The 17,428-nt window shown below is 37.5% G+C and overlaps 1 protein-coding gene across 1 annotated transcript in view; it reads right to left on the bottom strand.

Moving 5' to 3' along the window:
• SEMA6D (semaphorin 6D) overlaps window positions 1-17,428 on the bottom strand; it is a 281,294-nt gene that overhangs the window by 148,509 nt on the left and 115,357 nt on the right.

Raw genomic sequence — 17,428 nt, 5'->3', positions numbered from 1 at the left:
CCTCTTTTTACATGATTTTATTACGAGAAATTGATTTTAGTAACTCTGACTATTACGCTTTGCTGAACAATATAACATTGTATCTCATTTATTTTCCTGGGGTTTTTTTAAGACTAAAAGGAAATTAAAAATATAAATTGTCTGCTAGGATATACAATTTTGCAAATGCCATTGCTTTAAAAAGGCTAGTTTTATGATCAAGTATCACTATGTTTGATATTCCGTAAAGAAGTAAACAAAATAAACAGTTTAAAAATATTCTTTGTGGAGAATTACATTTCTACTAACAAACACAGCAATATGTTATATTACATTTTAAGCACCATGTTTACCTTTCACTGAATGTCTTTGCCAGCTGTGTCAATGTCGATTGCAATAGCTCGTGGATAAAAAAAATTAAGATGAAATGTTTATTTTTTAAAAATTGCCATGATCAATGCCAAAAAACACAATGTGTGGGCTGCAGGGAGAGTGCTGGGAGCAATATTATTCATCTATATACTGTTGTCTGATTTACCTCCTTTTAAAACAATGATACTATAAATAAGAATCCAGCGGAATTATCAATTGCAAGTTTTATTTTAATGTGAAAAACATTCAGGATTTGGCTTTCAGAAGAGTTACAAAATATACAATAAAACTATTGCTTTATGTCTTTCCATTTTCCTTCTGCTTGGAACTGAAGGCTTATTTTAGAAAAAGACCTATATATTTGAATATGCATAACATGATACTCGTATCAAACATTCTAAATGAGTTCGCAAAAAGAAAAGGAGTACTTGTGGCACCTTAGAGACTAACAAATTTGTTAGAGCATAAGCTTTCGTGAGCTACAGCTCACTTCATCGGATGCCTTAGCTCACGAAAGCTTATGCTCTAATAAATTTGTTAGTCTCTAAGGTGCCACAGGTAGTCCTTTTCTTTTTGCGAATACAGACTAACACGGCTGCTACTCTGAAATCTGTCTAAATTAGTTGTTTGCTTTCTGTATATAACATGCACTCTTCTAATAAGCCAACAGGTTTAGCTCACTGCGTATTTTTTACTATCAGGAAGCTTTGTTGTATGGTTAAACTGATGGTTGCATACGGCTAACTTTCTGAAAATCCTTCCCCACAAATTACTTTTTGATTGATTCAAACATGAGGTTATGTTAATCTATTTTTAAAAAGAGATGTCAAGTTAGTGTCCCACAAGAGTTCAACAGCTGTCCTTTATCTTAATTACAAGAACATTAACATTTTAGCTTTTTTCTTTTTGTAGGCTTTCTCTGTGTAGCTGATAGAGGGAACACTTCCTAGAAAAACAACTTAATTGAATTACAAAGCTAGACAAAAAAGTATCGCAGAGATATTGTAATCTGTTTTTTATGGGATAAATTATACACAGTGATCACTGTTAAGAAGTCAACATTTTGCAATAACTTTACTGCCCTCGACTTAGAATGGGACACAATGGAAATGTCTCTGTGGAGTAACTGCTGGTAATTGTGGACTTTTTAATGGCAATCACAGGGAGGGAAATAAAAATACAGTTGAAATTCACCCCTGTGCAGTGGTCTAGCACAAAGCCTATACGCCTCTTAAGATATTGGCTTGCTCCACATTACACTGTATAGATTCAGACAAGATTTATGATTAGTTTCTAGTACCAATATAACACATCACAGCAAACTTGAGTAGTTTGTATGTGTCCATTTGTAACACACATTACAAATTATACATGGCAAATTATACACTGTTATTTCTATAGACCAAGATTTTCAAAAGTGACTTTTGGGTGTCCGATTTGAAACACCTTAAAAAGGCCTGATTTTCAAAAAGTACCAATCATCTTTCTTCAGAAAACCAGACCCCTTTAAAGTGAGCCTTAACTGAAAACACCCCAAATCACTACTCACTTTAAAAATCTTGGTCACAATTTTAGCTGTATGTTTGCCTGTGACGCTTATGCCCCCTGGTTACATCACCCACTTACTTTTGATTAACACAATATTAACACTACACAGCCTGCTCTTTAAGGTTGACCCATCTTTGATGTCACCGTTTCACCACTCAAAAATGAGGTATTCATGGGAAAACAGCAGCAGGTGAAGGAAGAGAGGTAAGATAGAAAAGAGGAGGGGGAAAAAGGTAGGAGAGGAAGAAGAGATGAAAAGAAAGAGAGAGAGAGAGAAGGGGAAGGGAATGCTTTCTCTGATGTTACCATTCCTACAGATATGAATTTTTAACTGAGACTAGCTAGTATTTTTTTGTAATAATTAAAAACATACATACACATGTGGTCCTCTGGTCCCTATATGGGAACATTCCCATTGACTTCCCTTGGAATTTTGCTTGATTCAGTACGAAAGGTTCAGGGTAACATTTTAGGGTCTACAACATTGCTTCCAAAAGAATAAAAAAGGTGGCTAAAGTAACTCCTTTTTCTTCTCCCCTCAAAAATAAAAAGGTCTCAGTTTGCCCTCAGACTAAGCACAGAAAGGGCAACTAACAATGTGAAAGCAAAAGCCATCATATTTGATCTGAAGGATTGACCCTTTTTTGAGGAGAAAAGGATATCTGGTCTCCCTGAGAGCTCATTTCAGTGACCTTCCAGGGTCAGAACTTTCAATTAGGTCAAGTTAGTTGAATCACATGTGCTGGCTTTGTGATTCAGGCTGGATCAATGCAATGTGCTCCACTGAGGATGACGATGAATTAATCAATCTCATTTCACTTAGTAGACAGTCAGTGAGGTTGGGAAGTAAGTACCACAAGATCATGCCTTTTATCAACTGAGCTATCCAGATACCCCTGGTTTGGTCCCCCCTTCCCCCATGTTAACTTGAAACCATGCAAAAATAATGCTAGGTGGCAGAATCCTAAGAGGGAATTTAAGTGTCCCGTCTATTCAGAGTTGTATGTTTCATGCCATATTGGAACCTGATGTTCAGTAACACTGTTTTTGACACTTCTGTGTTATAAAAGTAAAAATCCCTCCTTGCTCAAGGATGTCGATGACACTTCTGCCACTTCTCTTGCCGTCACTGCATGCAGCCCACATGTTCCCTGCATTAAGCAGGGCATTGCCACAGCTGCTACTCAATGTAGAAAAATATTGGGCTCCAAGCAAATGTAGCAAAGAGTATCTTTCCTCCCTTTACTGAAGTTTTTGGAGGGCAATATCTTATGATGTGCATAAAAGATAAAGGAGGGAAGCTCTGAGGCATAGAAGCAGTGGACACGGTGCAATTTCTCTGGCTCTTGATGAAAGCAACACAGAGCTATTACTATCCATTTGTTTCCCCTCCTTCTAGAAAAATATTCCTTACTGAAAAATGTCGGCCAGAGCAGCTTCTGCTGTACCTGCTAGAGAACTAGACTGGAAAAAAGAGGGTTTTTTTTAAAAAAAGAACAAAAATGCAAATAATGGAACACTGCCAGTTTGAAATGTAGCCTGTCTTGTTTAACAAAGGAGTAATGGAGAAGAAGGCACACTCCTCCCCGCCCTTGTTTGGGGATCCCCTGACATTGAATCGTGGTCTGGTGCACAGAATAGCTCCTGATCTCTGTGTGAGCAAGTGGGATTAGAGACGGGTGGCGAAAAGGCAGACCTTTGGCTCCAACCCCCCATTTGCTAGTAAGAGTAGCTGATTATATATATAGGGAAGAATATATATATCTGGCATTCATCCTGGATCTACAGTAATTTACTTCCCTTGGAGCAAAAGGGGGAACAGGGGAAATTCTGAGTGACAATTCTTTGCTGTGGTTGCTGCTGGGATGGAGAAGTTACACACCATTCCTTACACAGGGCCTGAGCCTGAAGGCTTATTCTAGCTTTATTTTGCATAATAAATATAATTTTTTTTCTCCAGAGGTCTCCCTCCAAAAGCCTTCAGAGTTAAAAGAATTATCCCTGCTTCTGACTTTCCCCTGTAAGAGATCAGGTAAAGAGCTGCACAAAGGAAGCCATTTGCAGTATACAGAACACATTTTACTGTTCCCATATACAATGCTGCATATTCTTGACCATCATGAACTGTTACATATTCTATTAACTATTTACACATAAATAAAGCTGGTCAGAAAATGGAATTTCCATTTTGCAAGAAATTCCAATATGTCAACATTTGTTTTCGTCCTAAATCTGGGCAAAAAGTCAAATTAGACAAAATTTTCACAGAACAAAAATTGCTGCATTTTTCTTATGTTGCAACAAAATGTTTTGCTCCATTTTGAAATGTCACTTTTAGAAAATATTTATTTTGTTGAAGTGGGCATTTTCCTGTAAGAAAGATTGATTTTGACAAAAATCACATCTTCTGAATACAATTTTTAGTTCAAATTTTTTTTAACCAGCTCAACTCATAAAAACATAAGAGCCTTTAAATTCCCCTCTTTTAAAAGTCTTATGTTACAGCACTGCTTCTCTGAATAAGGAATAATGGATGCAGCTTCACCAGAAAGGGTCAGCCCTGCTCCCTCTAGGATCTAGTGGGCATTACCAGAGTGACACAAGGGATTTCTATATAGATTGCCTATTGTACTTCCCCTTCCTCTGACCTCTGTTTACTTGTCTGTGCTAGTGAGCTCTTTGGAGCAGGGTTCATCCTCCTTGGAAAGCACCTGGCATAGAGTGGGTGCAACAGCAAACAAATAATAAGAATAATGAATAATAATACTGTTGTCTGGATTGACTGCACTGCTTCTATAATAGAACAGAACCAGATAGGCTTCTAAATAAAGACTGAGTTTGGAACCACACCGATTTTCTGCATGTTCCTGCTGAGCCATCCCATCTTAACATCTGCCATCCATATCCACCACTTCATTACCCAAATATTAATAGGAATGATCATTTTCGTGTGGCATACCAAAAGTGATGTCATACCTTTTGTTGTTTGCAGCCATTGCCTCCCAAACAATATCCCTCGATTCCAACATGTTTCTCGTAACATCGTTATTGCTTCTGCACTGATAGAGACGTTAACAAAGGGCACTCATGTTGACCTCTGTTTGATACAAAATGCAGAGAGCAGCCAGTCTGCTGGTTGAACATACTGATGTGCTATCTCTGAGTGTGTTGACCTTCTGTTCTTTGCCGCCACTTTTAGTCCCCATCTGGGACTGAGTGCTGCAAATTGATTAGGAATGATACCCTGCGATGGTTGCCATGTAATCTGCTGCCACTCCAAACATGTTCATTACAGAGGGTGTCACTTTCACTATCAGGTGCTGTAGGACGCACCTACACGGGGTGGTGATTATTATGGATAACAAGAAACATAGGGGGAGATTATCGTGTTTTGCTGGAGAATCTGGGGTGGGAAAGAGTGAGGGGCTAACTCTGTGACTGTCATCCTCCCCTCTTCCCATAATTCTGTGAATGCCCCTCCCTTACTGTAGGATCTGGGCTAAGTATGGGAGAAAGCAGGCCAGAGTCATATAGATCCACAAGCCAGAGTGGGAGTGCAGGAATGCTAGGGGCCACTGCAGCAACAGAAAGTAATAGCAGCCCTATTGCCAGTTTATAACCTATGGGAAGGATTTCATCTCGGATTGCTGCACATTCTCCTTACTGGCTATTCAGGATGGGTGCAGAAGGGTGGATTTTTCCTCAGGAATTATTGTGTTATTAATAAAAATGCAGCTTAGCTTTGCCAAACTTCATTCTGTATTCTCCTAAATTGAGCATGCTCTTGGCAACATTCTCTGGTACTGAAATGACCACATTCTAAATTATTAGCATCTCCCATTGCAGAACTAACCTATATTTATTGATTGCATACACATAAGCACACAGTAATAGTAAGAACATTTAACCACACCTTCTAAATATACGTTTACCCTTCAGTGTAGAAAATATGCTTTAACATTAAGTGTACAATTTGATATACTGTATGTTTTTAGCTACTAAGTGCATTTTCACAAAATACGTTGGTTTAAAACAAACAAAAAACCCAGGAATTTATTTTTTATGAACACTTTTTGCTGGAACAGGGGGAAATAAACCAAGGACACTACTTTCTTCCATGGATAGTTTTTATGGATACTATTTTATTTCAAGGTCTGTTTTTACTGGCAGAATGAATTAATTTTTAATCTATCATTAAATGTGATAAATAATACTTACTGGACAAAAAGGTTTGGAAAACAATGATACTTTAAAAAGTTCTGTATTATTTTTTAAGGCTTCCAGAACAAGCACTCAGATATAATTGCTTAAAGCTGACTTCAAAAGGTTCCGTTTCAATGCGACACAAGGTGGCTGCTGGCAAATATATAGCTCTCACCCTCTTAAATATCTGCTTCTTGTAATCTGTTCTACAAGACTTAAAAATGAATAAATATGGTATGGTAAGCCAGATTTTATGCTTAACCTGCCATACCTTGGAAACAGGGTAATAATTATAGAGATGGCTGAAGCTTGTGTGGTGGTTTGTATGTTTAAGTCAAGTACACCCACAATGTTTCTCTTTTCCAAGTTCAATTATTAACTCCACTTAAAACCCAATCCCCATGTGCATGTTGACAAAAATCTCTGAAACATAAAAGATTTAATAGCAATACTTGGCATACATTTTTTTGGCAACATGAACTGAAGGGCACATGAAATGGAGTTGAAAGGCACACTTCCCAGCCCACAGACCAGTTTTATCAAAGTCCAAACTCTAATGTTCCTTTATTGTGGCAAAATCAAAACTTACTGTTGGCTACAGAAGTGTTTTGGGTTTTTTGTCAAGGTGAAAGCAGTTTAGATCCCTGTAATTTGTTCTGCATGCTGAGATATCACTCATTGTATGCAGTAAAAAAATTATGATAAGATTCTTTGTTACATTGCTACACGTATAAAATATATTGATATAATATTTCACAAATCCTAAAACTGATCTTCTGAACACACCTTTTCATTCAGGGTTAAAAACAAAAGATGATTTCTTCACATCTCATATTTATTTGGTAGCATCTTGCCTTATCACAAGTCTAACCATGTAAGGTATTTTCCAACCTTTTGGTCTATTCCAGCTTATTTTTTTTGTCATACAAAAATCAAAGTACTTTAACTTTTTTACTGACCTTATTCTAATAGTACATATTAAATTAATCAGAAAAATTAGAGGAAACCTAATTTTCTCCAGAACATAACCCAAGTCCAAGTATCACTTCCTTTTTCATTTGTCTCCATGGAGGCTCGTTTATTCAAGTCACGATTTCTTGGAGCATCTTACTAATACATGTGATGGCAAAACCTAAGAAATTTAAACTCTTTAATTTTTTTAATGAAAATTGAATTCAGTCTATTTTTTGACTATATAATTTAGGTCTTTTTTATTATTGAACTTTCACAGCAGCAAATGCTAAAAGGGCCTATTTCCTGATTCTTGGGCACAGCCCTAGCATGGATGCTAGTTAAAGATGCTGCCAGAGATCTATAAATTCTCTCACTGATTTAGGATCCTTAATGGACCATATGCCAACAGAGGATAGTCATAGCATGTCCGCTTTCCAGCCATTTGCACAACTTCACATGCTCCGTCTGCTGAGATGGTGAGGATGGCAGGTTTGGGAATGGCAGTGGCAAACTTGTACCAGCAATGTGTTCCACGATGTTAGGAGAATTTTTAGTTGACAGTTTTTGCCCAGTTTCCAGCCTTTTTGTTCATTGAGTGGTGCAGACAAGCCAGATCTGATCAGAGAATGCAGCCCGTAAAGTGGAAACTCATGTTCCATTTGACATTCCTGTATTAATTCATTTACAATTTTCTACAAAATTCAGCGTTTGCACTGAACTATTTCTTTATATTGGCTGATTTTTTTTAAGTTTGAAGAAAATTTCCTTTAGACATTTTTGCTTTATCAAAATGGAATCCAAATAATCCTCCTTTTTCTGCTTTAAAAATATGTTTGTGTTGTTGGGTATGTATAACTAAAAATGGCTGAACTTTACAACTTCACATTACTATTACTTATATTGCAATAGCACCTAAAGGCTCCAACCTAGCTATAGGGCTAGCCGAGGCTAAATATCTTGGCTACATTGTAGGAAGGGGCATGGTCAAGCCCCAACTAAACAAACTAGAGGTTATCCAAAATTGGCCCCAGCCAAATCAGAAAAAGCAAGTCTGGGCATTCTTGGGTGTGGTGGGGTACTACCAACGATTTATTTCCCATTTTGCTAGAGCGTGTCCCCAACAGACCTGATAAAAGCCCGGGGTCCAGACATGGTGAAGTGGATAGATGCCGCAGAGAAAGCATTCATGGATCTACAGACAGCCCTCTGCAGTAACCCATGCTTATAGCCCCAGACTTCCACAAAGAATTCATTTTACAGACAGATGCATCTGAAGTAGGATTGGGAGCTGTCCTATCGCAGATGGTCGGAGATGAAGAACACCCTATCCTCTACCTCAGCAGGAAACTCCTCCCGAGACAGCAGAAGTATGCTGTGATTGAAATAGAGTGCCTAGCTGTGAAATGGGCCATGGAAACACTACGTTATTACCTTCTGGGACAACGGTTTAGCCTTGTGACCGACCATGTGCCGCTTTAGTGGATGCCAGCGAAATAAAGAGAAGAACACAAGGGTAACCAGATGGTTCCTGTCCCTCCAACCTTTCCAATTCACCATACAACATTGGGCTGGAAGCCACCATGGCAATGCAGATGGCTTTTCATGGGTACACTGCCTGATGTCCCAAGTTGCCCAACCCCGTGGTGTTGAGCAGAGGGGGGCGGAATATGTGACAGGGTCTGGCCAGATGGCTACAGCAGAGTGAAAGAAGACAGATATATTAGCCCCAGGTTAAGTAGGTCCCTTTTCCCCGGGTAAGGTAACAGGGAAGGTTCCAGAACAATCAGGAACTTTCTGGAAACAATTAAGGCAGACAGGCTGATTAGAACACCTGCAACCAATCAAGTAGCTGCTAGAATCAATTAAGGCAGGCTAATCAGGGCACCTGGGTTTAAAAAGGAGCTCACTTCAGTTTGTGGTGCACATGCGAGGAACTGGGAGCAAGAAATGCAAGAAGCTGAGAGTGAGAAGGCGTACGACTGGAAGACTGAGAAGTACAAGCATTATCAAACATCAGGAGGAAGGTCCTGTGCTGAGAATAAAGAGGTGTTGGGAGGAGGCCATGGGGAAGTAGCCCAGGGAGTTGTAGATGTCACACAACTATTACAAGAGCCACTGTAGACAGCTACAATCCACAGGGCCCTGGGCTGGAACCTGGACTAGAGGGCGGGCCTGGGTTTCCCCCATCCCTCCATCCCCCCAGTTCCCTACTTGATACCAGAGGAGTTGACCTGGACCATGGGTTTCACCAGAGGGGAAGGTCTCTGATCAGCAGAAACTGTGGGGATTGTTCTTCTTCCTTTCCCCATGCTGGCCAGTGATGAGGCTAACTGAGCAAATGGCAGATTTGAGCCACGCAAGTGGCCAAACTGAGGGCTGCCGTGAACCTCTGAGGCGAGAAAATCCGCCAATAAGCGCAGACCCACCAAGGCAGAGGAGGAACTTTGTCACAATAGTTTTTGCCCAGAATATTCATTAATAAATGTGGGAATAAATAAATTTTTTCATAAGAAAAAAATAGGCTCCACTATCAGAAGATAACTTATTACATGAAGTCATAATCCACTATTGAGACATCATACAATTACATTGGTAACATTAGCATGTAATATTTATTTTAAATAAAAGGGCCTATTGTGGCTTTCAACGCATTACAAGGAGGTCCGGGTGGATGACTTCACTGTACGAACACCAGAGTTATGTAGGGGATAAAAGATGTATTTATATACAAATATGTTCTCATTAGGAATTCTCTGCAACAACATAACAGATACATTTGAAGGGCCATTACTCTTCTTTTTAACTATTTGCTATTTACATTTTGACTGGCTATGAACATTTACTAGAAAAAATAAAACACAAAAAACAAATGAAGAATAAAAAATAGAAATATAATAATAAGTCTGTTAACTACTGTACTGCAGCATACATCATTAGTTCTAGCAAATTTGCAGGTATTTTTCAAGACTCAGAAGTATCCTATTTTTATTAGCGCATTCAATTGTGAGTGTTCCAGTGATCCATTAAGGTATGTCTTGGTGGGACATAAAGCCACAGAGTATCCTCTGCACCATCTGTGGTGAATATTAATGACACACTGAAACAAACCTTGAGATTTCTTAATGCTATATAATACATTTCATTTTCTCCCAAATAGGATTTTTGATATTTTATCCAACATATCCTTTCACTACAAAAATTAATTTACAGTTCAAACCCAACTGCCACCAAGAGCAATCTCTTGTGATCCAGTCTCAGATCTCTCACTGTCATCTCACTATCATCTCAAGCTCTATAAGAACACCTGCTCCCCCACTCTGTTCTCCATCACAGCTGACAACATCCCCTTCCTCTGTGAGACCAGATCCCATAATCATGGGGTCATATTTGACTACTCCTCCTGCTGAAAAGCCAAGTGGGGAGGCAGAATAAATAATCAACAAATAATGATAAACAACAAGAACTAAACCATGTTTATGGGTACATGTCTAACTGAGTAACAATGGCATCTTATTATTGTCATTCTTGTCCTTTTCCCCTTTCCCCTGTCTTGTCCATTAGGATCCTAATCTGTTTTGTTATATTAAATTTAGTTTCTATGCTCTTTGAGACAGATTGTTTCTTCACTAGTTTATTGAGGTTCCTAACACGTCAGTTGAAAGAAAGAAAGAAAGAAAGAATAATAAAATATATGTATTCTGGAAAATATGGCTGAGTACACTTATATTCTCCAAGCATGCACTTAAGGCCTCCCATATCTCATCCCACAGTTCTGTAATGACCTAGGTCATCCACCACCAATATTATATGGACAGTTACTGTACGGACTGTAAACTTTTGACATAGCAGGATGGACTTCAGAGTATTTGCTTTTCATCTTGGATTTACATACAGGCTGTGCAAAGCTTTTCATTGTGTGTATGTAAGTTGATTGCTAGAGAAATCTTATTCATGTTTTGAAACAAATAATTCATTTAAAATAATCGAGATTAGTAGCATAAGACCCTTCTACAAATTGTCTAGAGTAGAAGTGGTGTTGAGATGATTTATTTCCTTCATGGAAAATAAACCAGATGAAAAATTCTTCTTTCCACTTTGATTGATTTATTTCTTCATTTTGTTACATTTTTGGCAAAATATAAAAACTGATTTTTCCCTCTAGCTTTTGTTTTTTCAAAAAACCCTGAATTTCTTTGATGAAAGCAAGTTTTTTGAAAAAAAAAATCTTCTCACTTGAAAATCCATAAAAAATCCCAAAGGTTTCAGTGGAAAATTTCCAACTAACTCTAGTTGGAATTGACCATGCTGGACCCTCCAAAATTAAAAATTTATAGGTAAGTGAGATAAGAAACTTCCATTTCCTATGGTTGTTAATATCATATTTTTTAACTGACACACAATAATGTCTCCCATTTAAAAGTAAAAATACTTAGTATGCTATTTTTAGATAAAGGATGGGAATAATCTAGATTCATGAATGCATCCGATGAAGTGAGCTGTAGCTCACAAAAGCTTATGCTCAAATAAATTTGTTAGTCTTCAAGGTGACACAAGTACTCCTTTTCTTTTTGCGAATACAGACTAACACGGCTGCTACTCTGAAACCTAGATTTGTGAGTCTCTAGAACTGTATCACATGGCAGAAAATATAATACATTAATACAATGTATGTGATAGAAACAGTGTGGAATGAACATGGATTATCAAGAGTAATAAAACAAAGCAGTTTTGAGGAAGTTCTAACTCAAGAAATCCAAAAGTTTCCCTTTGGTACATTTTACTTGGAAATGAATTGTATTTATGAAGCAAGCTGAAAAGAATGAGCTTTGCAATTTATATGAAAACTTAAAAAAAAACCTCATTAGCAGACATACTCTTATGGAAATAAAAACTGTAGATTTTCACTCCATTCTTTTGGGACTCGGTTTATGAACTCTGGCATGGCAAGTGACAGAAAATCATTCTGAAGTGTTTCCAAGTTATCATTTTAAAATTCTCTATTTCAACTGGCTTGTACTAATGATGCACAATAAAAAATGGGTTTTTAGAAGCTTCTGTTGCCTACAATGACCCCTTTCAATCCTTCTATTAACTCTTTACCTCCCCAAGAGTCCAATCCAGCTCCCATTGACTTCAGCGGGAGCTGGATCAATACAGTTGCTAACTTCAACTACTGGGCAAATATTGAAAAGTTTGATAATTCAATGGGGCTTCCAACTTATTTTCCTCTGATATCTGCATTATGTCAGGCATAAAAATAGCCTACTTTTGTTTCCATAATGGGTTTTTCAAAGCAATCTAGGTGGGCTGGGAGATTCACAATCTGACAAAACAGATATTTCTTTTTGCAGAGAGAATATATAAGTTTTCCCATCTATCACAAAAAAGTCTCAGAAAGCTATTTAGAACCCAGTGCACGTTTCTTCCTCTTCACAACTCATTTTCCCTTTTTTTGGTGACAACCTAGGCAATAATTCACAGCTCACTGGGTCTCCTAAATAACCCCCTTTATATTTACATGTAGGCATTCCCCCATTACCCAGCAGGATTGAGTTGTACTGGCAGACAATCATTAGGCATGCTTAAGGCTATGGAGGTTTAACATAACCTCCTCTAGTTAGTATCTTTTAAAAAACTCTTGTATGGTTACCTTCTCTGCAAATAAATAATGAATCTTGACAATTTCATAAAATACATAACTGTGTTATTTTGTAATTTTGAAGTGTTTCCTCCTTTGGGTCTCATCCAGACTCCCACATAAAGTCTTTAAAGCTCAGAAGCATTTAATCAGGCTGATGATTGTTATGTTTCTTCTTTTTTGTTGGAAATTAAATGAGCTACTTGAGTGACTTTGCTGAAACTTTTATAAGTGTACACTTACTCAGCCTTATGTATTGCAATTAATTTAATCCAGCATTGTTCAGAAGTCTGGGAAAGAACAACGCTTTCTCTATTGCCATACTAAAAAGCCTCGTTAGAGGCCCAAAATAAACTGGAATAAAAAAAAAGAAAAAATGATCGTGAGAAAGAAGTTTTGTCTAATATTGCATATAGGTGTCACTAGATAGGTGTGACCTAGTGGTCTGAGCAGAACACAATGAGACAGGATTCCTGGGTCAGAAGCTCATACTGGCTCAGAAACTGATTTTTGTGGCTTAGAGAAAGTTGCTTAAGATCCTACCCTGCAGCCTCCATTCATATGAGTCAATTTGAGACTACTCAAAGTAGAGGCTGCAGGATCTGATAATTTCTCTGCCTTACTTCCCTACATGTGCACTGTGGGAATAAGGCTATCTCACAAAATTGAATAGTAAATGCAAAGTATTATTATTGAGGGTTTAGAAGAATAAAAACATAGGACCTGATTCTCACCTGAAATACTACCACTACTAAAGTTTTACACTGTTGTAAGCCCTGATTTCAATGGAGAAATATCAGCATAAAGCTGGAGCAATGCCATGGTGAATCTATTCCAGAGTGTGATTAGTAGTGTGAGAACCTTAAATTCTGGGGAAAATCCATAAACTCATTTGTTTACTGCACTGGTGAATATTTCAGACTAACACATCAAGACAAATTATAATAGCATCAAAAACCTAAGAAATTTGATTTTCACTTGAGAAAAAAGATTGAGTTACCTTTTTGGTTTGCAATTGCCTTTTTCTCTTTATAATAGTCTAAAGGTTTAATTGTGGTATATGATTCTTTGATGAGGATCAAGGGCTTCATTATACCAGATCCCACATGTAATATTTAGTGTTATATTAGATATGATTTGACTAAAAAAGCAAAGAGGCAGAACCAGAATAATTACAGTTTTCCAAGTAATTCTTATAATAAAACAGGCAATTTGCCAGCAATTTTTGTGGTCAAGAAGTCATGACAGAATGGAATAAGGGAAATATGATATTATTTAATTCTCAATGTCAATGCTAACTATTACCAAAGTTAGCAAGAACATTTTGAAAAGTACAAGAATCAAGACATTCCTGGAAGTGTGTTTACCACATGTTACAAAGTAACAAGAAACAGCACTGTTGCACAGAGAAACAAATACCTTTATCCCATAGCATTTGACTGAAAGGAGGGTTGCTAATATAAAGTGAATTGCATAGGGTCTTTTTCATTCAATTGAAGAGCTATTCCTCTTTTTTTATTGTATTTTTGTTATATCATTTCGTTTCCAAGGTGTTAACTTGCACTGTTAAAGTTTGTTTAGGGGGTAATCTCACAGTTTCAATTGAGATTCTTTGATAACAATGTTTCTTTTAAACTTATTATCTGTGTAAAGTTCAAGCTAATAAAAGTAACTTACCCTATTAAGAGAAATCCTGGAAGCAGAACAGCATTTTAGGATGCTAATTGCTCATGTTACTAGCCATCCATGAAGCATATGCTGAAAACACACTAAAAGGTTTAGTAATGCTTCTCTAAGTCATAAATCTTTTACAGGTACAATTATGTGAGAACAGCAATAAGAAAAGCACATTAAACATCTGGAGTCAGATGGGTTTACTGAAGTAAAATTACAAAATTAAATTTAGATGAACTTAATTAAAAAGAGGATCCAATTTAATATGGACATTCATCACATTCTCATTGAAATCCTTTCTTGCCTCAAGAAAATATAATAAAGTTTGAATACAAAAGCTGTATAAAGGCTGAAATGAAGTGTGAAAGGATGGTCAAATAAAGAAAGAAAATCTCTCTCCCCCTTTACATACACACAGACAGATGGACAGACACAGTTTAGTAGCACAGATTATCTATTTTTTTAAAATTAGTAATAATAAGGGAATTAAACTGGTAACTGCAGATGTTCTAAAGGTCATTATTCTTATACCTCCTGCTACACACGGTGCATATATTGAAAATGTAAGGATGAAAGTTTTATATATAGTTTTAGCATGTACACACAGGTGTACTGAATTTTATCTAATAGCAATGGGAGTTGCACAAGCAAATCTGAGGGCAGATTTGGCCCAGAGACTCATTCTCTAACTTTACTTTATACCAGTTACATCTTGAAGTGTTTAAAATATTGTTTTCTTGTCCTTAAGTAGTACTTGGCTTACTTTCATTGAAGTCAATAGGAGTTTTACCACAGGACTGGGCCTTACATGCCCTGTGATGGATTTTCATTTGCTTTAATTCAGAAATAACAAACAAGGCTCCTTGCTTTCTTTAACTGAATCATTAAAGCTCTCTTTTTCCATGGTTAAAAGGTCTTGTAGTTCAGCACCACCTGGCCTTTTGTTCTCACAGGTTCTCCACCTCTCAGCAGCAGCACTGACCTACAGGTCCCCAGGTTACAGTACACCAAGAAATCAAAGAGTGATACGGAACAGTTTGGAAAGCTTCTAAAATTGTTACTAGGATCATGATGTTTGCCTACACAATAGTCTTTACAATTTGCTGCTCAGCACTTGATTAGATTTTTCTTGGCTACTTGATGAGGCAAGGCACTATTAAAACTCTATCTTTTTGTTTCTAATAAAGAAGTATACTGGTTGCCTGGGCCCTGATATAGATATAGTTTTTCTCTAGGGATACTCAACATGTTCCAATTTTACAAAGTCACTCAACAATAATGAAATTTCATCTGTTGTGAGGCTTCATAATAAAAAGATGATATCATGTTTACTTTATTATATAGAAACCTGTATGTGATAGATGGGAATGTGGCAGACATGACTGTTGTAGGATACCTCTTCTTAATAATAGGTAGTTATGATTAAGCTGCAAGGTTAATGACAGGAAACTATGTAAAGGAAATCCTGGAAAACAGTTGCAATTCCAAACTAGAAGATATTTGGGCTATATTCTGTCATATCTTGGAATATGCAATAACGTTAAGTATGAAAGCTTTGGATGTGTTTCCCCCTTAGTGCTAACTTTATATTTAGTGTGATACAAAATGATTTACTGGTTGGAAGAGCGAATTCAGGTGCATGACTTCATTGAGCTGTATCCTGCACAATATAGGTGTCATGTGCTTCACATAAAAATACCAGGTAAAAACTGGAGAGCAGGTCAACTACTCCCCTTCATTAAGGAGAGAGCTGCTACACAGCCACCAAGTTAATCCTGTCTAGTAGCAGGAGTCAGGCCAAATTGGGAAGTACTTTGCCAAATGTCTTATTTGCATATTAAGGATTATGGGCATCCATTTGCCATCCACCCAGCCCCCCCCCTCCCCTTCTTTGCATCTGCTCTTGAGAGTAAAGCAGTAAACATGCTGAAGACTAATTTTGCCTCCTTGTGGAGCCCTGAGACCTTGCATGGTCACCTAGACTGCTCAAATTTGCACCAGAGCACAATCTTGAACTCTCTGCTCCCAACGGCACAATGACCAGTCGGAACCAAGGATGTTAACCCTAGTTCCATGCATCATCACAAATACACACTGCATGCCAGGAGAAAACTGGCACATTTGAGGGGTTTGAGGCTCAGCATCTCACAGAACTAGGCCCAGTACAAACAAATTAAAAATAATTTTGTTAGTGATTCTCAGTTTAGGCTAAATGTTGCTATTTCTTGGTCTTATTTAGGTTAAGAATGATGTAAAATTTAACTAATAAAGGAAGAACAACAGCGCTACATATTTTATATATATTTTCATTCAAATGTTATGGCATGTATACTAGTTTTATTTTAAAGCTACTCCTAACCTTCTCTCTGTTGTTCTGTGTATACTGTATACACATGCCGGTAATAGAGATTGGTTGCATTTGTCACGAGTACAGTAAGGTAACCTGTGAACTGGTATCATAATGGGATACCTAACCTACGTATTCAGAAAAAATACATACAACAATAAATATTGGGCCTGGTTGTGCAATCATTTTACATATAGTACATCCAGTCACGTCAATGGAAATGTTAAATGCAGACTGATGGCATGATGTGACTAAACATCTCCATCCCCATCTAAATGTCATCAAGCCCAATATTATAATCTATAGACCAGGCATCCCCTACATACTCCTGCACCAAGAGTATTTGAGGAGTGGAATGAAGTATTTGAGGAGTCAGTCAGAGAGGGAGCTTGGGGGCTGCTCTAATTTATGAGACCTAGCAATGGTCATAAGATGCAATATGACAGCTCAGAATTGCTCTGACCCTCTCTGCTATCAGTTGAGAATTTCCCTCCACCAGGATAGGTCTTGGCTTTCACCATATAGCCAGATAAAGTCTGATTTTTAGTTCTCAGAAGCACAGAGAGTGTGGAACAAGAACTGAGAATATGGCTCAGTGTCTGGAAAATCAGGTTATAGTTATAATGACAGCATTAGACTGGGAAGTCTTGGAATGCTAGGTCTTGTCACATTTGCTGTTTCCCCCGCAAGAGGAGAAATGTTGGAGGTCATTT

The sequence above is a fragment of the Dermochelys coriacea genome, chromosome 10 (assembly GCF_009764565.3).
Source record: "Dermochelys coriacea isolate rDerCor1 chromosome 10, rDerCor1.pri.v4, whole genome shotgun sequence".
NCBI lineage: Eukaryota > Metazoa > Chordata > Testudines > Dermochelyidae > Dermochelys > Dermochelys coriacea.
Note: the sequence above shows the minus strand (reverse complement) of the source record. Positions and strands in the feature narration are given on the sequence as shown.